Raw genomic sequence first — 25,927 nt, forward strand, 5'->3', positions numbered from 1 at the left:
AAAACATAACCTCCATCCACCTTTTGTGACGGAGGTAAAAAGACATAAAATGTCATAGCCCCCCTGGTTTTAGAGTTAAAGGCTGTCAGTCGGCCATCTTTGGTCAGATTGCAAAATATCTTCTGCAGATGTATACTCATCTGTTGTCTTCCTGCCAGGTTTGAAGAAAATCTGTCCATGCATGTCTGTGACAAATGTTTGAGGACATGTTCAATATCGGGTTTTTCACAACTAAAATGGCCAACAGTCTACCAGTCGGCCATCTTTGATCAGATCGCAACATAAAGTGAGGTGAACGTTTATGCCGTCATGTTCTCTGCTTTGCCAACTTTGAACAAAATCGGTCCATGCGTGGCCTGAATGTGGTTGGGGACACGTTTCAGTAATGAAATGGCTGCCAGTCGGCCATCATGGATCTGATTTCGAAAGAAAATGTCGTGTGTATGAAAGCCATCATTCATTATCTATTTGCACGTAAAATGGCTGCCAGTCGGCCATCTTTGATCGCATGGCGAAACAAAATGAGGTGCATACGTACACCATCATGTATTTTCTTTGTGCCAAGTATGAACAAAATTGGCCCATACAGCTCAGATATGGTTGCGGACGGATGAGACCCAATCCATAAGCCCCGTTTTGGACTAAGTCTAACGGGGCTGATTAACCTGTGCTGCGTGAGCCCTGCTCACGTTTGTTACGTCCTCGTTTGGGTGCGCAGCAGTCTTGTGTGCAGCTTGTCTTCGCTGCACCTCGCGCGTCGGTACCAATGAGGTTTTGAACGCCCCAGCTCCTCAACGAACCATGGCTTGTGTCACAAATCCGACCCTCCAGGAAAACGATCCCACAACAAATAGTAATTAAGCCATTACGCACAGGATTTGTGGTGGGGAGGTCAAAACTCGGGTCAAGTATTTCACGAACCGGTTAGCCAGGTTCAACTAAAGTTATGGTTGGAATTTGTTCATGATGCCGGCGATAGCGTGCCCACTCGCAAAGGACACCTTTATCGACCACCAACGAATTCCCGCAGATGGGACAACAGTTTAACGTTCATCTGAGGATTCGTTGATGAATCTCGGCCTGTGAAACAGTCTGTTTATAGCTGCATTGAACTGCATTGATTTGATTTGGTTGCTATTAAAATGTGATTTTGCACTGTCGATCTTCCGGTGGGTAATACATGGCGGATTATGATGCTGGGTTTGCCATGTTGCCTTCCCTTTGGGGCATGTGGCTTTATTCATATAGCTCATGCTAGCACAGCCCACGTGAATTCTCGCAGTCCTTTGACTCGTATGACGTCATTACCTTTTTTGCAGGGTTAATGGTGAACAACATGTACCAGTGTGTAGTCGTACTGCGATCACATACGAAGGTGAGAAGAAATCGTAATCAGTCACAATGACATGCGTGCGACGAGGGACACTTCCCCGAGTGTCGTACATCATGCTTTTGACGTTGGATTGAGAATTGATTCCCTGTTGATGCCAAGCAGTCTATGTGCGGAATTCAGTGTGGACTGCAAGTATGACAAAATGTACACGAACCGACGAGTTGTCTTAAGAAACTACTAAACTAGGGAGGAAAAAGTAACCGTTTTTCATTCTCTCACTGCTGCTTGTTAACTTAATGGTTATGTTAACTTAATGGTTAAACCAACAATTTGTTTTGCATAAGAAAACCAGAACAGCACTCAGTAGAGCGCATATCTCTTATCTGCCAGGCTCACCAATTTATGTTTTGTATCCCACTGATGGGCCGAATCTGTATTCGAACCTGAACCAAAATCTAATTGACTAGTTCATGTCACCTAACCAATTCATACACCAAGTTTAATCATAACTCGTCCACAACTTTTTCAAATATCATGTTATGTATCGCTTTTCACCAGATCTCTCAATGGTGAAGAATCACTTGAAAATTAAATAATTATCGTATCCGAATCCATATTCAGATCTTCACCAGAATCAAATCGATTCGTCCTGCTCACACACCCAATCTGTCCACCAAGATTCATCTAAATACGTCCATAACTTTTTTGAGATATCGTGCTATGTGTCGGTTTTAGCCCTATCTTCCAATGGTGAAGATCATCACTTAAAGTTCTAGTAGCCGGATCTGGATCCAGATCTTCACCAAAATTGAACCAATTCTTCCTCGTCACATACACAACCTCTCAACCAAGTTTCGTCCAAATCCGTCCACAACTTTTTGAGATATCTTATTCATAGATAGACAGACAAACAGACAGTGCTGAAAACATAACCTCCATGCAACTTCTGTGGCGGAGGTAATAAATTAATATTACTGGTACTTGTTTTGCAAAAGTAGAAACACCCTCTTCCTTTGGGAGCATTGCTAAGTCGTCGTCCCCCTCCCTTAATAGGGGGTTACCCTGGGTACTATCACCATGTCTGCAAAATTTGGTGGAGAGGATTTTTTCCCCCATAATTTTCAGATAAACATACATGTGATACATACATACATGTCGGGGCGGCCCCCTTTAGGAATAGTCAACTGACCAATTCGGACTATTCACATGAAAATTTATTAAAGGAAGGGGCACATGTACATGGGAAAGCTGCCGTTTAAGCAAGTAACGGCCTAGTCTCTCAGTCAGTGGGCAGCAGGCCAGGGTTTTTATACTGCACAGAAAATAATGAAAGGAGACTAAAGATAAGAGGAAAGGCATAGCAATTGAGGCTGTTTCGTAAGGGAAAAGCTATCTTCTCGCCCACGCAGCTTTGCCCAAGGTCGGAGCCTGAAAACTTCAACAACAGGTTATGTTATCAAGTTTAAATTGCAATCCAGGTGCTGCCTGTCTTTGCTCAGTTCCCAGAATGGTCAAGGGCTGCCTAGTAACACTTAGTTTGCCTAGTAACAGAGCCAAATGCATGAAATCCTCGACGCACATACATACATACATACATACATACATACATACATATAGTGTAGCAGCATAGCAAACCTGTTGTGCATTTTGTGATACAAGCACCAAATTTGGCACAAATGTACATGAATATGTTGCGAACATTTTCAGATATTGGGCCACTTGAAATTCCGTAATTTTTTTTTTCAAATTTTTTCAAATTTCGTAATTTCAAATTTTTCGGGTGACACCGTCACAATTTCGGTCTTCGAGGCCGGCCGATATAGTGGGGCGGCTTAGCCCAAATATTCAAAAGAATTGTGCATTTTGTGATACAAGCACCAAATTTGGCACAAATGTACATTAATATGTTGCGAACATTGTGTGGTCAGCAATGAAGACGAGAGTCTGAATTACATGTATGCAAAAGACCTTGTGAACCAGTGAAGCAAATACACGGGTAAGCATGAATTAAATCTAGGGCATGATATAATTTCCATGATGTTTACCTCTACACTCAATGGTGGAAGGAGGTAATGTTTTGATCCCAGCTTGTCTGTATGTCTGTTTGTCTGTTAGTCCACAAAATTCCAGACAAAGCTTGTAGTAGTGGTAGTTGTAGTGGTAGTGGTGATAACAGAAATTGTTATATAGAACTGAACTTATATTATTATTATATGCAGAAAATAACTTCATTTCTATATGCCCTGCAGTGGACAGGTTAATTGGTTTATGCACTGAAGGGGTCACCCTGGTGTGCACTGCTGTGTTCTGCCTCACTGAGTTGTTCAGGTATGATGTACTCAGCACAAGCTTCCGGTCGGCCCGGAGGTGGGGGTGCGGGGCCTGTCACGGAACGTCAAAACAAACGGCCTGCCGGGGCCGCCCAAAAGTCGGGCGTGAGGGGCGCGTCCACTAATGGAACGCCTCTCGCTTCCCAGATCGAGGGCCACGTGGTCAGGAGAACCTCGTCCCTTCCGGTCACACTTTGCCTATCGGCCGGCCTCGAAGACCGAAATTGTGACGGTGTCACCCGAAAAATTTGAAATTACGAAATTTGAAAAAATTTGAAAAAAAAAATTACGGAATTTCAAGTGGCCCAATATCTGAAAATGTTCGCAACATATTAATGTACATTTGTGCCAAATTTGGTGCTTGTATCACAAAATGCACAATTCTTTTGAATATTTGGGCTAAGCCGCCCCACTAATACATACATACTCTTACGTTTGCTGGGGTTAGGCAATGAAATACCTTTGTTCAGGTAGAATTGTATAGGTAGTGTGCTCCGACTGTCATGAAGAAGAACCCCCATGTACCATAAGTAGGGATCCGTTAGACTGGATGTCGTGTAAGAGTGTATCTTTGTCCCCATGACGAGGGGTGGGGTTATGTTATTTAGTTGGGGATTAAGGGTAATTAATCCCCTGTATGTAAGTGCCTCTGTACTTTTCCCCTTCTTCCTTATGACACACACCACACCCACCATACACTCCACACCTAAAATAAACACTAAATGAAAGTAGCAGGAAACAGGACATTGAGCACCGCCAATGATACCATCAGCCGCCACATCACAAAGGCAGGTCCGTGAGGCCCAACCCCGAAGAGCAGTGATTTATCCGTTACCATAGAGCGATGAGATGGGACTCGCTGATAAGGGCATGCACGGGGATCATCGGATGACGTCAGAGCCTTGAGAATAAAAGACTTGAGTCCCGACATTTTGGTTCTCTTGGGTCCTGGCTGTGGTGGCGAGCAGATGTGGACATTTTACTTCTTGCGCCAGGGACATTGCAAGCGAACGGTCACATATACGGTGCTCTGTTGTGTTGGGTCCTCATTGTGTGCGGTTGGAGTTTGGGCTCGCTCTTGGCGGTGACATTCGCAAACAAGTTACGCATTTTGTCTTTGTGGTCCATGGCTTTCATCGGTTCGAGCGACCGCATTGTCCTTTCCTTGGCCCATTGGTGCTGTCGTCTGGGTGCTGTGTGTAGCAGACGGCGAGGACGAGTGCGGCTGGAGTGAACGAATGGCGCGCTAAGGCCTGTTTTTCCGCACAAACTGCACACCAAGGCGTGCCTTCCCACGCAAGGACGCGGGGGCTGTGACGATTCCCGATGGGGTTGGAGGGATTGGAGGGACCATCTCAATAGCCAATCTGGATGAATTGGAACGTGCATTACATCGGGAATGGAACAACCTGCCACAGCAACGCATACGACGGCTTACAGGGTCTATGAGACGTAGGGTTGAGTCAGTGATCCGATCACGTGGGTCCTACACACGTTATTGACGCAAAGATCGCTAGAGGTCTTCTCAGAACAATGACTGTACGTTAGAAAACATAAACGTCATCCACACTGTCCGTGATGGACCTATAGCTCCATACTTAAATTGAGGTGTAAATATGCCTAAAATTCCCAAAAAATTTCACCTTAAATTATTCAGAATAAAATATTGAAAACGGCATGATTGTTATGTTTTTATGTGACCATAATATCACTTCTCCAGAAAATATAGCAATATCATGGGTATATTACACTGTTTTGACGACAACAAACTTGTAATGTGCGAGGTTGTAAAAAAACGGGGGGGGGGGGGGGGGTGCTTAACTTAATTCTTTGTGTATATATATAGCATGATATCTCAAAAAGTTGTGGACAGATTATGACAACTTGATGGATGAGTTTTGTTCGGTGACAAGAAGAAGCTGATTAGATTTTGATTCAGGCCCAGATCCAGATCCTGTCTATCAACAACAACAGGCATTTTAAGGCCATTTTCCCTGCAAGAGTGGGGGTTAGCCTTGCGGTCCCCATGACAATCTTCTCCATTTTGCCCTATTTTCTGCATCTCCCCTTGTTAACCCCCTTGCCCGCATTTCTTCTTCCACCATCTTTAGCCAAGTCTTTCTCGGTCTTCCCCGTCCTCTACTTCCTTCTGCATTCATTTCCATCGCTCTTCTCAACCAGTCACTTTCATCCTTCCTCAACACATGCCCAAACCATCTCAACCTGTTTCTCTTCACAGCATCCATCACAGGCTCTATTCCCATCATCTTTCGCAATTCGTCATTTGTCTATCAGTCTACCTGTCTATCAGTGGATACAAAACCTAAACTGTTCAACATGGTGGAGGTATGCTCTCCACCGAGTGTCGTTCTAGGGTAGGATGGCTGCAGTACATCAGCTATGCTTTCTTTACAAATTAAGGGAGAGGATGCTAACACTAAATGTAAATCTCATCTTTAACTATATCTGATTTTCCTTGGAAAAATCGTCATCAAACAATTAATTCTGAATATACCGTAACTTACTCATGCATTGTTATCCTTGGAATAAATAAAAAATATCACAAGATACAGGTTATTTAAGGTATTTTTTGGAGTTTGTTAGAATGGTTGGTTTTGTTTTCTTTTGGGTTTTTGTTTAGATTATTTAATTTATCCTGCCATAGGCAATGCACTGTTCGAAGGCTAGGGGTCCAGCATTGTGTTGAGTTAGCAGAAATATCTTTCGAAATGACATGAATGCGAACGAACCCTTTTTGCGCATGCGCTGTTTGCACATTTTAACTTATTGTTCTGCTCGCTGGCGCTTACAAGCTATAAACTTCCATCGCTCGGGAGAAATCTGTAATTCAAGTCGTCTTTTCAATAAATTAGATGAAAGCATTTAGATGAAAGAGAGGCAACTTCAAAATGGTTAATCATAATTATTCTGTTACTGAATGCAAATTGCAATATAAGTGGATTTTTTTTGTATACTTGGTCGAGGCTCATATGAAAACTAACACACAGAACATATAATAAAGGGAGCGGGTGACAAGAGAGGGAGACAAGAGGGAGAGAGAGAGGGAAGCACAACAACAGAAGAGAGCAGGGACATCAGGACTGGGGCAGGGTACATGGGATAAACAAGATGGACACTACAGTGGCTTTCAGGAAAGAAAACGGAATTTGAAGGTAAGCTAGAGGTATTAGAAGATAAGATAAGACAGAAGGTAAGAAGGTAAGATAGAAGAAGGTAAGAAGGATTAACGAGGGTAGAAAAGATCAAGGTTTTGGATGGGGAAAGATAAGAGATGGTGGTGAACAGCTGTTTTGAAGACCTGGAGGGAGGAGTGGGATTTAAGAGAGTGTGGGAATTTGTTCGAGGAGCAGGAAAAAGATGAATGAAAGAGTGAAGGTGAGCAGAGAGGCCTGATTCTGGCATTTTCACCAGAAGAGGGTTGCTGGCAGATCTTGTCCATCCTGCAGGAATATTTGGGGGACAACAGAACACAGACAGAGAAGGAGTTGCAAGGCCGGAGAGGAGTTGGTAGAAGATAGAAAGACCACCGACCTGCCTGTGGTGAGAGAGTGAAAGGTCCTCTGAATCAGCTTCATCGCGGGAGATACCAATGATTCTAAAAGCCTTGGTTTCTACAGCATGAAGCCGAAATAGGTGTGAGGCAGGACTACCATCCCAGAGAGGAGAGCAGTACCCCATCAAGCTGTGGATAAAAGCTTTGTAAGTGGTGAGTAGCTCAAAGGAAGGACTTCACATCATGGAGGATGCCAAGTTGGTGACTGACTTTGGAGGCCAATTTGGAAATGTGGAAGATGAGATGAGAGAATTCCATTTTAAGCCACGCGTTGACTACAACAGGAGAGGAAGTCTGCGAGCTATGAGTTGAGATTTCCATGGCTACTATAAGAGGAGAGTTTGATGAGCAGAGAGGAGTGCCAGACCGTATCGAAGGCATGAGATATGTCAAGAGACACGGCTCTGATTTCCTGTCTGCCGTTGAGGACCTCCATCCATTGTTCAGACAGCAGAAGCAGCATGTCCAGAGTAGTGACCTTGTCTGAATCCAAATTGATGATCAGAGATCAAGCCATTGGAGGAGGATTCAATATCAGAAACGATGATGGATTCCATGACCTTGCTGATGATTGGGAGCAGGCTGATTGGTCTATAGTTGCAAGGATCTGTTTTTGCACCTTTTTTGTGTAAAGCGGTAATATTGGCTGATTTCCAAGCAGATGGCAGATGACCTTGAGCAAAAGAGAAGGTGAAGAGAACAGAGAGAGGGTGCGATAGAGTGACAGAGCAGGATTTTAGAACCCGTGGGCTGATGCCTTCTGGTCCATTTGCAGAATCAGAGTTGAGGTTTGACGGAAACATATCCACCTCGTCAGGAGAGAAGGACAGAGTCCAGGAGTAGCTGGGTACGACTGGGTAAGGTGGGAACAGAGAGAGATGGGTTTGGGAAACAAGATTTTGAGGCAAACACAGAGTTGAGGCATTCGGCCTTTTCACAGGCAGTGTCAGTTGTGGAGCCGTTTGAGGTAAGGGAGGGGATGGAGGGGGAACAAACACCGGAAACAGATTTGACCAGACACCATCAGGATTTGGAGGAGGGAGACAGGTTTCAGAGTTCAGTCTTGAGATTAGAGAGATATTGTTTCCTGGCTTTCCTGAGGGTAGACACACACTTGTTCCGAGCTTTGTGGAAGGAACTGAGATTACCTTTAGTTGGATTTTCCTTCCATGAGACGAAGGCAAGTTGTTTCAGGATGAGACGTCAACTGTCGAGTTCCTATTTTTTTCCTGTTAATACAATTATCAAGTGTTGGCAGTGGATGTGACACAAATACACACACGGATGGACGGATGCTTCTCCTTTTAGCAATAGATGCAGAAATGTAATATAATTTATATTGTGGGTCCAACATCAAACAAAAAAAGTGTATTTATAATGCTTCTCGCAGTCCATACAACTCCAGCTCACCCCTCATCCATCCAAACATGATTAACATTAAATATCATTTTAAACTGACCCTGTGCATTGAGAAGCACCAGATATGACCTTCTATGGTGTCTCCATCTGGGAAGTCTGCCTGAATCAAATCTTCACCTAACCAACTCATCCACACCATCGTCTATCCAAGAGCAGAGTCCATTAAATAAATCACCAAGGTTGCCAATCCATGTTCACATGAGGTAATCCCGCAGGGTTCAAAGTTAACACACTGACAGCGATGGTCGAAGATTTGGATAGTCCATGCCCATCTACTAACCTTAGGGTTTTGCACCGGTCCATGTCCTTTGCGGTACGGGGAGCTGCAAGCTCTCAGCTTTTGGGTGAGTTCAGAAAGTTCAACAACTTTCATTGTGCAGAGGCATACTGTTTTGTCGCAAGTACGTTTCCAAGTATTTTTGGCTTCTTTTAGAAGCTTTGTCAGCCATTTTAGGTAAAAATCCTTGTCTCGCACACAATGTACGTTATGTTGGCCCAAACACCACCGTTTCCTGAGGTTTTTGCGCATATGTACCGAGCATGCTGAGGAGGATTACATCATTTTGAAAGTCGTGTATTCATATGGGCCTATGTTGCCCATATCCCATATGGTTATAATATAGTTTCCTCGGCCGTGTCCAACGTATTGACATATCCAAGTTCTGGGACAGGCTTTGACCCAAATTATTTGGTCATGAAAGCAGACAAAGCACAATAACTCAACAGATTGTGAATGGACTTTCCTCTCTTTTTTTTCTTTTTCTTTTATTTTCTTTTGTTTATATTTATTTTTAGTAATATGGTGGCATCACACAAATTGCTGACATCATTAAACAACCTCCATTAATGAATTTAGAATGGAACTCAGCCGAGAGCGTACCTCCGCCAGGCTGAACAGTTTATGTATTGTATCCACTGATTGGCCGGATCTGGATTCGGACCTGAACCAAAATCCAATCGGCTTGTTCTTGTCGCCTAATTATGGCCGAATTATGGCTCGTGGGTTATGGTCATTATTGTCATATGCATGTGTTGTAAATACGCCTCAAAGGGCTTGCACTGGAACAACAATGCCACTCGTTTCATAGAACTTGAGGATGGAGTTTGCAAGATCATTTGATGTGGTCCTCAAGAATGTGTAAGAGACGCAGGTGCCACGCTCCTGCATGGAATCAACAAGGCTTTCCTTTCTTGTGCTGGAATAGATATTGATGGCGATACATATGACAAATGGATCCTCACCGTCATGGATATGGCATGGTATGCAGCCAGGATTACTGGACCGCTGCTTCACTGAGTTGTACACGATGAGCAGTGAAATAGACAGTACTGCATCAGGTTGCTGGAGCCGGAGCTGGAGGAGCTTGCCCCTTCACGATACCTGGACCGTCGAGCAACATCTGCTGGAAGGACAGAAGTGTGGATGGCACTGACTTTACTTCATTCTCAGGTGAAAAGGCTCCTGTGAAATGAACTTCATGTCTAGCATATGCTGTCGCAATATCTTAGCTGCTTTGACGAAGATCATCGCCTCAGCGTTACAATCATCTGACATCTGTGGAGCCTGGGTGACATAATAGTCAAATGATAAATCGGTGTGGTTTAATGGACACATGACTTCAATAATATGTGGAACTGCAGCTGTCACTTTATGACGGAGTCGAGTGGTGTGAACAGGGATGGAAGGCGAGAGGAATACAAGTTAACAAGCTCTGCCATCTTGAAAACTGTCCCAGTGCCTCGTTGGGATTCAATATGGTCAACCAAGTGAGCAAATGCTTGTGCCTTCAGGAATCTGGTTTGGTGGTTATCGCCAGCTTCAGTAGGTGTAATGCTTGCAGCCTGTCGGTAAAGCTTCGCAAGACACTTAAGATTATACACGGCATCTCTGGCTATAATGTCACCAGCAGAGAATTTCCGAATCAAAGTCTTGTCTCCAATGATTGCAGAATCCTCTTACCTTGGCATCAAGGCCAAATGTGGCAGCCTTTCTTAGGCTCTTCCCATCAGTTTTATCGCATAGCAAGCAGAGTGGTTCTCCTCCTGGGGGTTCTTCTTCTGTACTCTGGTGACACACACCACCACCCTGGGACAGACCTGGATTTATCGGTGACACACACCACCACCCTGAGACAGACCTGCATAACTGACTGCATGACAGGGATAGTGTTCACAGGTGCATTATTTGTCTTCATTTTAGCTCGTTTCATATTTTGATTGTCCACCTTGTTTTTTTATATTTTTTGTATACAAGATCGAAGCTCATGTAAGAGCTAACATTAATCACAAAAAGACAAACTGACACATAAAACATAAGATAAAGGGAGCGGGAGACAAAATGGGGAGAGAGAGGGAAGCACACAAGTACAACATTTGAGAGCACATCGGGAGATCTATGGGAGGGAGAGGTCTTGGGGGGAGGAGGCACGGGAAGGGGGGGGGGGTGGGAGAGGTATAAAACACATGGACACTGCTTGGACTTCCAGGAAAGGTTGGAATTTCTAAAAAGGTGAATCTGGGGATCTTGGGTTATTTTTTACATCCTTTGTGCCAGACCACATTATTAGACTTCAGGAGATTGACAATGTCAACACAACCAATATAATCTACCACTACATATTTGAGTAACTCCAGGAGGTGTTTCAATTTCTGGATATTCCTAATGAGTTTCTCAAAGTATCGTCTAATTGTTTGGGATGCTGTTTCAGTCATAGGTTACGAGATGGGTTGATTAGAGATTTTGAGTTTGTGGATTGGTAAAGGAAGCAAAGCTCCCAATTCCTAGTGTCCATGGGTACACTAACATGCACTGAATGAATTTCACCTTCCATTGCAGAGATGGAAGCAGGCTGATGCCAGGAAGCACTATCTCTCCACACTCAAGGCTGAACTCTCAAACCCGTCTCCCTCCTCCAAATCCTGATGGCGTCTGGTCAAATCTGTTTCTGGTGTTTGTTCCCCTTCCATCCCCCCTCCCTTACCTCAAATGGCTACACAGCTGACACCGCACGTGAAAAAGTCGAATGCCTCAACTCTGCGTTTGCCTCAAAATCTTGTGTCCCAAATCCATCTCTCTCTGACAGACGTCAGTTCATCTCCATCAATAACTGCAAATCCCCCACTGCTCCCCTCCCCCAAGGTGTCCCCCAAGGTTCAGTTCTTGGCCCCCTCCTCTTCATCCTTTACCTGTCCCCCCTCGGTCACTTAATCCGCCGTCATGGTCTCCAATTCCACTGCTTCGCCGATGACATCCAGCTTTTCATCTCCACCAAGTCCATCTCCACCGCCACCCACTCTATCCTGACAAACTGCATCACTGAAATAAAATCCTGGCTTCAAATCAACTTCCTCAAACTTAACTGTGATAAATCTGAAATAATCATCATTGGCCCAAAAACGCTCACCAAGTCCACCCATAACTTTGCCCTCAACATCGACGGTTTCCCAGTATCCACCTCCCCTCACATCCGGAATCTTGGCATCATCTTTGACCAAACCCTCTCCTTCGACAAATACACTAAACAGATCACAAAGACAGCCTTCTTTCACCTGAAAAACATCGCCCGTCTCCGTCCATCCCTCTCCTCCGTGGCTGCAGAAACCCTCATCCACGCCTTCATCACTTCCCGTCTGGACTACTGCAATAGCCTCCTTTATGGTTCACCCTCAACAATCACCAATAAACTCCAATACATTCAGAACTCCGCTGCCCGTCTACTCACCCATTCCCGGACCCGTGACCACATCACCCCCGTCCTTTACAAGCTTCACTGGCTCCCCATCTCCCAGAGAATCCAGTACAAAATCCTCCTCTTGACCTACAAAGCCCTCCATAACCTGGCCCCATCCTACTTGGCTGACCTCCTCTCCAGACACACTCCCACCCGCAACCTCCGCTCTGCTGGTACCAACCTCCTGACCCCCCCCCCCCATCCGGACCAACTTTAGATCCTGGGGGGACAGGGCCTTCTCCATCGCTGCTCCCACCCTCTGGAACTCGCTACCTCACACCATCAGAGACTCCTCCTCACTCACCACATTCAAAACATCACTCAAGACCCACCTGTTCAACACTGCATTCAACATTTAACCCACAGCATCTCACCCCTGACTATCTCCTCTCCTTCTCCCTCCTTTGTGCTTTGAATATTTCCCTATTGATTCTTCTTTTTTTGCAATTGTCTTTATGTTTTGCTATGCATTATGTTTTGCACTCTGTCAAAGCGTCTTTGGGCTTCCTGAAAAGCGCTATATAAAATAAATGCATTATTATTATTATTATTATTGCTCCATCTCTTGTTTCATTCCTGAAAGTACAAAAAAAAGGTCAGAAATGTGAGTTGATTGACGAAGCCATCCCAAATGTACACTCTTCTATTGGATAGCCCATCATTAAAAACACATATAGCATCTAAGATCATGAAGATAACTGATGTAGAACCTGAGATATGGCCAAATTAGACTGGATGCTGACCACGGGTGAGACAGCCATTTTGAATTTATGCAAATTAGGCTGAAACCGGGTAGACTCAGCGTGTGTCCATTTCTTAAATGTTTTCTATGGTCATAAAGTACCTGCATGGCAAAGGAGATGTTTGTACTATGATTTGCAGGTTTTACTACATTTGGAACCACTAAATGAAAAACCAGAATGCTAACACTAAAGAGTAAAAAAGGGGAAGTACTGACAGACCTGCAGGATTTTCAAAACCGCTGGAAGGAAAACTATGAAGACTTGTACAACAAACAAAACTTTGTAAATGAAGATGATAAATAACATCCCACAAATGCCGAGCACAGACGAGGAACCAGGAAATCTTCGAGATGTTGCCGGTGTAATAAAGAGGTTGACTGAAGGAAAAGCACCAGATTATGACAGTGTCGCAGCTGAAGACGTGAAAGCTTCCGGTGAAATAGGTATTGACACAATCTACCATTTGTGCAAGTTGGTCTGGAAGAGTGAAGTATTTCCAGACTACTGGGGTAAAGCCATCATTACCCCCAAATACAAAAAGGACAAGTTAAACTGTGAGAACTATGGCGGCCTCAGCTTGCTGAGTCACACAGGGAAAATCTTAACAACTATGATTCAAAGAAGAGTGATGAAGAAATTAGAAGAAATACTTGACAAAGCGCAAGCTGGATTTCGCCCAGGAAGATCAACAGTTCATCAATTATTCACATGAAGAAAAATAACAGAAAAATATCTGGAAATGAACAAGGATGTATATTGTTGTCACATAGACTTTGAAAGAGCGTTTGACTCTGTGTGGCAAGATGGCTTATGGAGGCACTTAAATTACTTGGCTTCCCTATTAAAATCACCAAGCTACTTCAGGCACTCTCCAGCAGGTCAAAGAGTTCAGTAAGAGTGAATGGGGATCTGATTGACTGGTTCAGCACGACATTTGGGTCCGTCAGCTGTGTGTGAAATCACCCCAGCTCTTCAACTTTCTGCTTGAACTTGTAATGCTCCACGCAATACATGATGTGCCGCAAGGAGTTAACATCCAAGGAAAAGTTGTATCAAACCCACGATTCGCAGACGACATTGTCTTGCAAACAGAGACCGAAGAAGACCTGCAAATCCTCGTAGATTGTGTTTACAGCAGCAGTGGTGCTCTGGGCATGAAGATGAACGTCACAAAAACAGAGACACAAGTCATCAGTGGGCACCACCCAAATCAAATTAACAACAATATAAACAGCACAGTTTTAAAACAAGCTCGGGAATTTACTTATATATTTGTTTTTTAAATGGCATACCTCAGAAAAACTCTCGGAGTAAAACATATAAAAACAGAGAGTATATTATTTAGGCACATTCAAAGGATGTCCCAGAACAGACTTCCGAAAATCTTCATAGAAGGAAGAGTAAATGGCACCTGACCAAGAGGAAGACCACCAAAAAGGTACATGGACTACGGCAAGGTAGATTTCAGGGCCAAACAAATAGCGTCACTGGCGGTGGCACGAACATTGGCTCAAGATCAAAGTCTCTGGCGATGGATCATCATTATGGAACAGATGGCAGGACAGGGAGCGGCAGTCGCTGCACCTGTGTCGACGCCTTAACTAACTAACCAACTATATATATACATGCAGTCACATGAAAAAGTAAGTACACCCCATGTAAAGTTTTGACTTTTTCAACATATTTCAACATTCAGCTATTTGATCTTCATTTCAACAATATTGATAGATAAAGGTGATATAATACAATAAATATGATGAAACATTTACATGTTGTAGTCCATTGTATAATTTAAATAAACATAAATGCAAATTTCACATGTGGAAAAAGTTAGTACACCCCTACCCGACATTTATCACTACTTCAAATACCTAAAATTAGAATCACGTGCATCAGCTCAGGTGCAAATGATTAGAACATCGTTAGAGAGGATCTTGGAGGAACCTGTCTTATTTAAACCTCAGACATTTACTTTGGTTTGCTCTTTGTTGTTGAAGTGTGCGGCGTCACCATGCCTAGATCAAAAGAGCTCTCTGAGGCCTTCAGAGAGAAGGTTATAGATGCCTACGAGTCTGGGAAGGGATTTAAAAAGATCTCCAAACAATTTGAAATCAATCATTCGACTGTCCGGAAGATCATCTACAAGTGGAAAATATTCCAAATAACTGCCAACGTGTTCAGGCCAGGCCGCCCCAGCAAGTTCAGCCCGAGAGCAGACCGCAAGATGCTGAAAGAAGTCTCTAAGAACCACAGAATGTGATCACGGGACCTACAGGTAGCTCTTGCCACTGTTGATGTCAAAGTGCACGAGTCTACCATTAGAAAGAGGCTGCACAAATTTGATTTACATGGGAGGTGTGCCAGGAGGAAACCTTTGCTGTCCAGAAAGAACATCAGAGCCAAACAGGGACTAAAGTTTGCCAATGAACACCGAGGTAAAGACCAGCACTTCTGGAACAATGTGCTCTGGACAGGTGAGTCAAAGGTAGAGCTATTTGGCCACAGTACCAGAAGACATGTTTGGGGAAAACCAAAGACAGCATTTGACCACAAGAACCTGATACCAACTGTAAAGCATGGTGGTGGAAATATTATGGTTTGGAGCAGCTTTGCTGGATCAGGGCCTGGGCAGCTCACCATCATAGAATCCACTATGAATACTTCATTGTACCAGAGGGTGCTTGAGGATAATGTGAGGCCATCTGTCGGAAAGTTAAAGCTCAACCGAAGGTGAACCTTTCAACATGACAATGACCCTAAACATACCAGTAAATCCACCAATGAATGGCTGAAAAGAAAGAAATGGAGGGTTCTGGAATGGCCAAGTCAAAGCCCGGATCTAAATCCCATCGAGATGTTGTGGGGGGATTTGAAACGAGCTGTGCATGCAAGAAACCCCTCAAACATCGCACAGCTGAAAGAATTCTGCATGGAGGAATGCGCAAAAATTTCTCCCAGTCGATGTCAGAGACAGGTAGACAGTTATAAGAAACGCCTACTTGAGGTTGTTTCTGCCAAAGGGGGCAATACCACCTATTAGAGCCAAGGGTGTACTTACTTTTTCCACATGCGAAATTTGCATATATGTTTATTTAAATTGTACCATGGACTACAAAATGTAAATGTTTCATGATATTTGTTATATTATATCACCTTTGTCTATCAATATTGTTGAAATGAAGATCAAATATCTATGTTGAAATATGTTGAAAAAGTCAAAACTTTACATGGGGTGTACTTACTTTTTCACGTGACTGTATATATATAATTTTATTTCAAAATGGATCTGGCAAAACAGTTGCAGAGGCCTTGCCTATGAGGCATGAACTTAGCAGAGCTGGAGCTCCATATTTCCCAGTCGGATTGTACTACAGCCAATACTGGGATGAGAGTTTAATTCTCAATTTTATAGACCCAGAGAGGGAACATCCATAGACACATGTTTTGGGCTTGTTTTTTTTTTGTTTTTTTTTGTATACAAGATCGAGGCTCGTGAAAGAGCTAACATTAATCACACAAAAAGACAAACCGACACACAAAACACAAAAAACAAGGGGAGCGGCAGACAAGATGGGGAGAGAGGGGGAAGGACACAAAAGAGAGGGGGAAGAGGGGGAAGGACACAAACACAACATTTGAGAGCAGGGACATCGGGAGGACTTGGGGGGAGGTGGGAGAGGAATAAAACATATGAACACTGCAAGGACTCTGGGGTGAATTACCGGGGGTAGAAAAGATCAAGGTTTTCGATGGGGGAAGATAAGAGATGGTGGTGAACAGCTGTTTTAAAGACCTGGAGGGAGGAGTGGGATTGAAGGGAGTGGGGGAGTTTGTTCCAGAGGCGGGAGAAAAGGGGAATGAAAGAGTGAAGGTGAGCAGCGAGCCTAGACTTTGGCAGTTTAACCATAAGAGGGTTGCAGGCAGATCTTGTGCGACCTGAAGGAATATTGGGGGGACAGAGCACAGAGAGAGCTGGGGGAGCAAGGCCGGAGAGGAGTCGGTAGAAGACAGAAAGACCACCCAGAAAGCCTGCGGTGAGTGAGTGAAAGGCCCTCGGTGTTGACTACATCGCAGGAGATTCCAATGATTCTGAAAGCTTTGGCCTCAACAGCGTGAAGCCGAGCAAGGTGTGAGGCAGGAGCACCAGCCCAGAGGGGGGAACAGTATTCCATTGAGCTGCGGATGAAAGCCTTGTATGTGGTGAGGAGCTCAGGTGTGCCAAGGAAGGACTTCGCACGACGGAGGATGCCCAGTCGGCGACTGGCTTTGGAGGCCAGCTTGGAAATGTGGTTTTCCCAAGAAAGATCATGGCAGATAGTGAGACCCAAAAGCTTGAGCGACAGAACTTCTTGGAGAGGATTGTTGAGAAAGTAGATGGGAGGGTTGTCCAGTCGGTCCTTTCGGAGAGACATTGTAAGAGTGTGAGATTTGTCAGGATTGAAAGACATGTTCCACTTGTTTGACCAGTCTGTGATTTTGTCCAGGTCTGCAGAGAGTGAGGAGGCTGCAGACTGCCGATCTGAGGGATGAGGAATGGAGCGACAGAGAGTAGAGTCGTCAGCAAAGAGATAGAGAGGATTTTCAAGAGAGTCAGAGAGATCATTGATGAAGACCAGAAAAAGCACAGGGCCCAGAACACTACCTTGGGGAACTCCAGCCTGAACAGGAAGAGGAGATGAGAGAAACCCATTCAGGGCCACACGTTGACTACGACCAGAGAGGAAGTCCGCCAGCCATGCGTGGAGATTTCCATGGATACCAAAGGAGGAGAGTTTGGTGAGCAGAGCAGGGTGCCAGACCGTATCGAAGGCACGTGAAATGTCAAGGGAGACAGCTCTAATTTCCTGTTTGGCGTTGAGGACCTCCATCCATTGTTGAGAAAGCAGAAGCAGCATGTCCAGAGTAGAGTGACCAGGTCTGAAACCAAATTGATGATCAGAGATCAAGCCATTGGAGAAGAGGAAAGATTTAATATCTGAAGCAATGATGGATTCCATGACTTTGCTGATAATTGGGAGAAGGCTGATTGGTCTGTAGTTGCTGGGATCTGTTTTTGCACCTTTTTTGTGCAAACCGGTGATGTTGGCTGATTTCCAAGCAGATGGCAGATGACCTTGAGCAAAAGAGAGGGTGAAGAGAACAGAAAGAGGGAGTGAAAGAGCAGAAGAACATGATTTTAGGACCCGTGGGCTGATGCCGTCAGGACCAGTTGCAGAATCAGAGTCGAGGGTTGACAGAAACTTTTCCACCTTGTCAGGAGGAAAGGACACAGAGTCCAGGAGCAGCTGGGTACGACTGGGTACGGTGGGTACAGAGAGGGATGGGTTTGGGACACAAGATTTAGAGGCAAACACAGAGTTGAGGCATTCAGCTTTTTCACGTGCGGAGTCAGCCGTTAAGCCGTTTGTGGTGAGGGAGGGGATGGAGGGGGAACAAACACCAGAAACAGATTTGACCAGACGCCACCAGGATTTGGAAGAGGGAGACAGATAAGAGAGTTCGGTCTTGAGAATGGTGAGATAGTGCTTCCTGGCACTCGTGAGGGTAGACACACACTTGTTTCGGGCTTTGTGAAAGGAAATGAGATTTCCTTCCGTTGGATTTGCTTTCCAGGAGACGAAAGCAAGTTGTTTCAGGGCAACAGCCTCACCACAAGATTCCGTGTACAATGGACGGGAGGAAGGGTATGACAACTGAAGACGAGATGGTATAAATCTGTGCATGAGAGAGAGCAATTTACTTTGAAAGAATTCCCAGGATGAGTTGATGTCAGAGGCGGTAGAGATGGGAGACCAGTCCAGATGATTGATGGCTGCTTGAAGACCGTGCCAGTTGGCCTGAGTGAAATGCCAGACTCATCGACGCTGAGGAGGCTCTCTGAGAATGGTCAGAGAGATGTCCACTTTGACAAGCACATGATCAGATGAGCCGATTGGAGCAGAAGAAGAGCAGCAGACATTTTCAGGGAAGTTTGTCATAACCAAATCCAGAAGAGAAGATGCTCCGTTGACTGAGATCCGGGTCGGGAAATTGACAGATTGTGCCAGTCCCAGTGAGTCGCAGAAGTCCTTTGCTGAAGAGCCATGGCTGGTGAGAGAGGTACCCACACCCAGCCAACTGGCATGGTGACAATTGAAATCACCACATATGAGGAAGAGAGAGTTGGGATGGGTAGATAGAAGTTGGTCCATATTATCAGACAGTGAGATGTAGATGGAGTCATCGCTGTTTGGTGGACAGTACAACACACATATGAACAAAAGGTGGGAGCGAAGGGGAAGCCGTAGCCAAAGGTATTCCTGGGGGTGAGGTGGAGAGAGGGCAGTGGAGGGCGAGTGAGGAAGAGAGTTTTTTATAAAGATAGCAACCCCACCTCCAGGACGAGGCTCACGTCTATCATACCGGAGGAGTGAGTAACCTGGGAGAGATACCAAGGCATCAGAGACATCATGAAGGAGGAAAGTTTCTGTTAAGCAGATCACATCTGGTTTGTCAGAAGCAACCTGTATGGAGAGGTCAGTCAAGTTTGAGCGAAGGCCCCGGATGTTTGAGGTCCATACCGTTAATGAAGAGGAAGGGGGAGCATCGGGTCCAGAACAGGGGGGGGGGGGAGGGGTAGGGTAAGATGTGGAAGAGGAGGAAGAGGTAGGGAGAGCTGTTGAAGGTGTGTCAGAGATTTCAGAGATTTCAGAATAGCTTGGAGAAAGGGAAGAATGGGGCGGACAAAAGGTTTGATGGAGATTGGGTGAGGCACAGTGAGGTGTTATTTGAGGAGGGGGAAGAGCGAGGCAGAAGGTTTGGGGAGATGAAGGTGAAAGTTGGAAGGGGGAAGAAGCAGGGAGGATGCTTTGAGGAGGGGTGAGAGGGGAGTCTCGGAGGGGAGGAGCGAGGGAGAGTCTCGGAGGGGAGGGGTGTGGGGGGAGTTTAGGAGGGAGGGGAGGGAAGGGGCAAGGGGGGAGATTTGAAAGGGATGGGTGATGGGGAGGATTTGGAGGGGAGGGGTGAGATTGGATTTTGAAAAGTGTACGATTCATGGGAAAGGAACATTTTTTGCAAAATGAGTTTGAGACCTTCGAGTCAAAAATACGTTTGAGGACACTGGGGGAGGGGTGGAGTTCTGGATAGTTTAGGGAATGTAGAAAGGAGGAACTGTAAGAGATGGTATTATATATATTTTTTGGAATATATATATATATATATTTTGGATTTGGAATATATATTTTTTGGAATGAATAGATTTGGTGAGCAAGACGAAAGCATCCTTTTGTAGGAAAAGAAGAAAAGGGTGTTATAATATGAGAGAAAATAGTTGTTCAGGGGAGAGATTATACATTTATAACCGCGTGATCGCGAACGAAGAACGAACGAACAAAAAGAACAACAAATAAACGAATAAGACCTGGGAAGGAAATATTTTTTTGGGGGTTTTTTTTTTTTTTTTTTTGTGAGTACAGATATTAAACAAGGAGGTACGGGGTGAACGACTGGTACGAAACAGAGAACGAAAAATAATTTCAGCGCATTCGACGAATCGCTGAGAGAAAAACGAAACCACAAGGTCGGAGACGGTACGGTAGTCTCAGCCTACGAGTACTAGGCCGCAGAATACTCGATACCATTAACCGACGATTGTGTATACATGTACGAAAAATTAGCACCGAAAATTTTCCAAAAGATACGCTATAGGTACACACACCGAAAGATAGATACAGTCTCGACAAAAACACAATTGTGATAGATCACTTAGCTTCGAGAGCGTGAGCGCTCTTGTTGGCCCTCATCAGCAGGGAGCAGAAGCTCCTCCCCAAAGTGTGGAATCTGTCAGCATGGAGCAGAAGTTCCATTCCTGGGAGGAGCTTCTGCTCCAAGCTGATGCGGAAAATATACGCATATATATATATATATGTGTATATATATATATATATATGTGTATATATATATATGTGTATATATATATATGTGTATATATATATATGTGTATATATATATATATGTGTATATATATATATATGTGTATATATATATATGTGTATATATATATATGTGTATGTATATATATATGTGTATGTATATATATATGTGTATGTATATATATATATATGTGTATATATATATATGTGTATATATATATATGTGTATATATATATATGTGTGTATATATATATATGTGTATATATATATATGTGTATGTATATTGTTGCGAATATGGAATTTGACCTCCATATCCGCTTGTAAATATTCCCCTATCTTCTCCGATACTCCCCAACTCTCCCCTTACCCCATTCCCTAGTCCCATTGTCTGTAAACAACACCCATTAGAGCCGATCTTCCCCTTCATTCCCCCATTAAATGTCGTGCCCAGGTCCCCCGCACCACACGTAGACAATTATAGGACATCTTGCTAGTTATTCTTAATCTATGTCAGTTAAGGACTTGTTTCCATTAATTATGACTCTTCGTTGCACCAGAATGTGATTATATGGCACCTGTTAGGAAGTTTAGGACCTCCCCATACCTCTCCGCATCTCTTCCCCATGAAGAAGCGCCAACTACAACAACAACAACAAAAGAGGGGGGCGGCGCGGTGACGGCATGGGGAGTGGGCGTCCTCCTTCCGGCTCGGTTAGCCGCCATTGACCACGCGCTCCACGGGGTTACCACGAAGGGGCTCCCTGTCGGCCCCTCGTCAAGGGCGGAGCCGGTAACCCCCGCACCCAATGAGAAGCCATGGGCCGATGCCATCTGGGGCGGCGCTAACGAGCCGAGGGCGTGTCACTCCCCGCCGGATATACGCGGCCCCGCGCCGGACGTGACGTCAGATGCGCCCCGAGCTTGGAAGGACAAGACGCCACCCTCCCGAGCGCTGAGCGACCTCCCCGGCATCTCCACCAAAGTCGCGACCCACGAGCGCTGAGCGACCTCCCCGCATCTGCTGGACACCAACGTACGCGATTCTGTCCCTGAGCCAGGTGCACCTGAGCCATCGACTGCCGCTTTCCTGGCCATCAAACCCCGTGTGAGTGAGCCTTGTCCCGTTTATCTGTGGTCTGTCGGGAATAATATAAGGTTGTGTCTAAGTGCCCACCTTCCTATGTTTCCCTCTTGTCCCTGTAATCTAACCTTCCGCCTTAATATAACCTCCTCCGGAGGTCTTGAGAACTGAACCCCTGGTGTCGTATTGTGTCATTATAACCCAGCCGGGTGTCTTCTCTTTCCTATTGAGCCAGCATAGCGCGGCTTCGTCGACGTTCGGGCACAATCGGGTAACTTGTACGGATACGGCGGCCATCCCGCTCGGCCCACCATACCATCAAAGTCGTATCCGTAACAATTGGTGTCGAGGAGTGAGATTGGACCCGGAGCGCGTTTACGCGCTCGAAATTATAACAGCGAAATTTGATTGTGTTTTACAAAAAAAAAAATAAATAATAAAAACCCGAATTTTGAAAGTCGCGCTATGGCGGATCAAGACGGCTGGGGTCCGGTAGGGGAGAGTGAGGTAGGGTCGATCCAGGACCAAAATGAGGGACGTGAGGAGAGCGAAACAGCGAGGGTAGCAGGCGCGCAAAATGGCGCCTCGCTGGTCACCGCGCCGGCGACCGTGACAGCGCCCCTGGTGGATCCGAACCTTTTCCTCCTGCAAATGGGGGCCCTTATGGACAGGCTAGAAGCCAAAATGGGACAAATGGGGAACCGGATGGATGCTCAGAGTGAGCAAATGAGGGTTGATAGTGGGCGAATGGAGGGCCAAATGGGGGTAATGGGAAACCAAATGGGGGTAATGGGAAACCAAATGGGGGTAATGAGGGACGAAGCGAGGGGTACCGGTGAGAAGTTAGACAATAATTTTGAGGAGTTAGACAAGAAAATTGGGAAGTTAGACAATAATTTTGAGGAGTTAGACAAGAAAATTGGGAAGTTAGACAATAATTTTGAGGGGTTAGACAACGGGATAAAAGAAGTGAAAAATGGGTTAATGGGGGTAGAAAATAGAATGGCTGCCCAGGAGAATCAGATAGAGGGAGTGAAAAATGGGTTAGAGGGGTTAGAAAACAGTATGGAAGGCAAATTGAGGGACATGAGGGACCAAGCGGAAAGGGAAGTTAAACAAATGGAGCAGCAGATAGAGGGGGTCAGAATGGGGGTAGAAACCAAACTGGATGCTCACAGGGAGGAAATGGAGCAGATGAGGGTGGCATCTGGGCAGGAGATGCAAGTGATGGGAGAGGAGATCAGAAGAGGAGTGAGTGAGGAGGTCGGAGGAGTGCGCGAGGAGGTGAGGCACTGTAAGGAGCGCATGGAGAAAGAGGTGAGAAAGGGGACTGTAAAGTTACAAGGGGGCATAGAGGACCTGACGCAGGAGGTGGAGCAGCTGACGGTGGGACAGACGGAGTTAGTGGAGCAGGTTCAAAGGAACACTGCGGTATTAGGAGGTTTAAAAGCGACACAAAACGACATAAAAAACGACTTGATAGCGACAAGGAGGGAATGTCAGATGGTACGTGAGGGACTGACAACGAGGTTGGACGAGGTGATAGAGGTAATGGAGACGAAGGACCGGCAGGTGAGGACGCACATGGAAACGGTCAAGGTAGCCTTGGAGGACGAGCTTGAGGAGACGTACCGGGGAATAAAAGAAGTGAAGCACAAATTAGAAGAAGTGGAAGAAGGGATGAGCGAAATTAAGAAGCGACGGAGAGGGGATAAGAAAGAGATAAAAGAGGAGATAAAAGAATTGGTCCAAAGTCTGTGTTTGGATCGTGATGATGTGCTCATTAACCGGATGAGGGATTCGCAGGTGATGGAGGAGAAGCGAAGAGGAAGAGGACCCGGTGTAAGTGGTGACCAATATGGTCGTGCGTATGATGCGCCAGGAGATTTAAGAAGCTTGGGGGTCGAGATGGACCCGGGTGTTCGTGAAAGGCCGTTGGTGAAGTGTGCGAAAGGTCTGGTGTGCGAAAAAGGAGGTGTGCGAGAATGTCCGACCATGGGGTGTGTGAGGAAAAAGTGCGTGCCAAGGAGTGAGTGTGCTGGCGGGAGTGAGTCGGTCGTAGCGCGTGTGCGAGGGAGCACATGGAAGCGTGGTGTGGTGAGTGTTACAGAGGGTGTAACGGGAGAGTGTGCGCGAGAAAGGTGTGTGACCGACAGGTGCATGAGGAAAGAGTGCGCTGTCAGAAGTAAGGAAGAGTGTCCACCTGTGGTGAGTGTTACAGAGGGTGTAACGGGAGAGTGTGCGCGAGAAAGGTGTGTGACGGACAGGTGCATGGGGAAAGAGTGTGCTGTCAAGAGTAAGGGTGAGTGCGCTGTCAGGAATGGAGGTGAAAGTAGTGAGAGTGACATGGAGCGTGAGTTAGTTGTGACAGGTGAGCGAGGATGTACACCTGGGATGGAAGGATGCACACCTGGAATGGTAGAGCGTGAGTGGGAATGCACGCTGGAGTTGGTGGTGAGGCACGTGGTTGGGTGTGCGAATGAGAGCACACCTGTGATTGTCACAGAGGAGGTGACTGAGGAGGGGGCGCGAAGAGGTGTTTTGGTGAGGTGTGCGAGCAACGAATGTGTGCCAAAGTGTTCGGTGGTCAGGTGTGTGACCAAGGCTGTGAGTGGAATGGGTGTGCCTGGGTGTGTAAGGAACGGTACGAGGAGCATGGGCACAGCTGGATGTGTGAGCAAGGAACGGGCTGCGGAGTGTAAGCGTCCAGGTGAAGCATCGACGTTACACGGGTTAGAGGTTAGAGCGACTTTTAGCCGAAGCAGGCCCTCGGTGCGTGCCGGGCCTCGCTTTGAACGGCCGCGTCCAGGCTCCACTAGGCGGAGCTGGCAGCCTGATAGAAAGGGTCGTCATGGCGACCACCTTTTGTTGAGGCATTCCGGCAGGTCGAGATCGGGACATTGGATGGCTCCACGCCGAGGTGATGCGTGGGATCTCGGCCCGGGTAAGCCCCCGTCCCTGCACCGAGTGCCGGACGCATCCAGCCGCCGGCACAAAACAACCAGCATCCATGGCTTGGCTTTACGAAGCCGGGCTTTGGACAGGAATTGGCGCACCGAGAGGCAGTAGTGAGTAGACTGGGTGATGAGGTTAGTGTTTTGGCCCCGAAATTAGAAAAAGGCGAAATTTGATGATTGGCAAAGGATTGGCAGAGTGATGATTGGTAATGGTACAGTGATTGGCAGATGATTGGCAAATTTTTGATTTGTTGAATTTGATGTGCAAAATTGGTAGTGAGAGACCCCCGATGTGGTGGGATGGCAAATCCACCATCCTTCCCATGGGGGGCAAAGGAGCAATAGTTTATGGGGTGTATGGCAGTGAAAACTAGCCCGGGGGGGTTAGGTTATATTGTAGGGATCTAGAAGAGATTGACATTAGGTGACGTTAAGTTTAGTTAGTGACTGATACCTGTAGTGGGGACGCAGGTAGATTAGTATGGATGATAATGACGAGGGAGCGCAATAGTTTAAAGGGACGACTGGGAAGCGCAAGTTTCAGAAGGGAGTAGTTAGCTGAGATGATGCCGTGTTTGTGAGAATTGAACAGGTGTGATTGCACAGGTGTGCAACTGGACAGGTGTGTGGAGCAGTGTATGAGTAGTGAGTGTGTGGATCAGCGCGAATGCGCTTGGGGAGAGAAGGGTGCAGGTGGCACCAGGTGTGAGAGCACAGGTGTGCAAGTACAGGTGTGTGGAGAGAGTTGGAGTAAGTGGTACGGAGTGGTGTGCATGGTGCGAAGGTGTGGATGGGGGAAGAGTGGACCCCCTTTCACGAGCACCCGGGGCGGGTAGTGTAAGTGTTAG

This window comes from Myxine glutinosa, chromosome 7 (genome assembly GCF_964187855.1).
Source record: "Myxine glutinosa chromosome 7, kmMyxGlut1.1, whole genome shotgun sequence".
NCBI lineage: Eukaryota > Metazoa > Chordata > Myxini > Myxiniformes > Myxinidae > Myxine > Myxine glutinosa.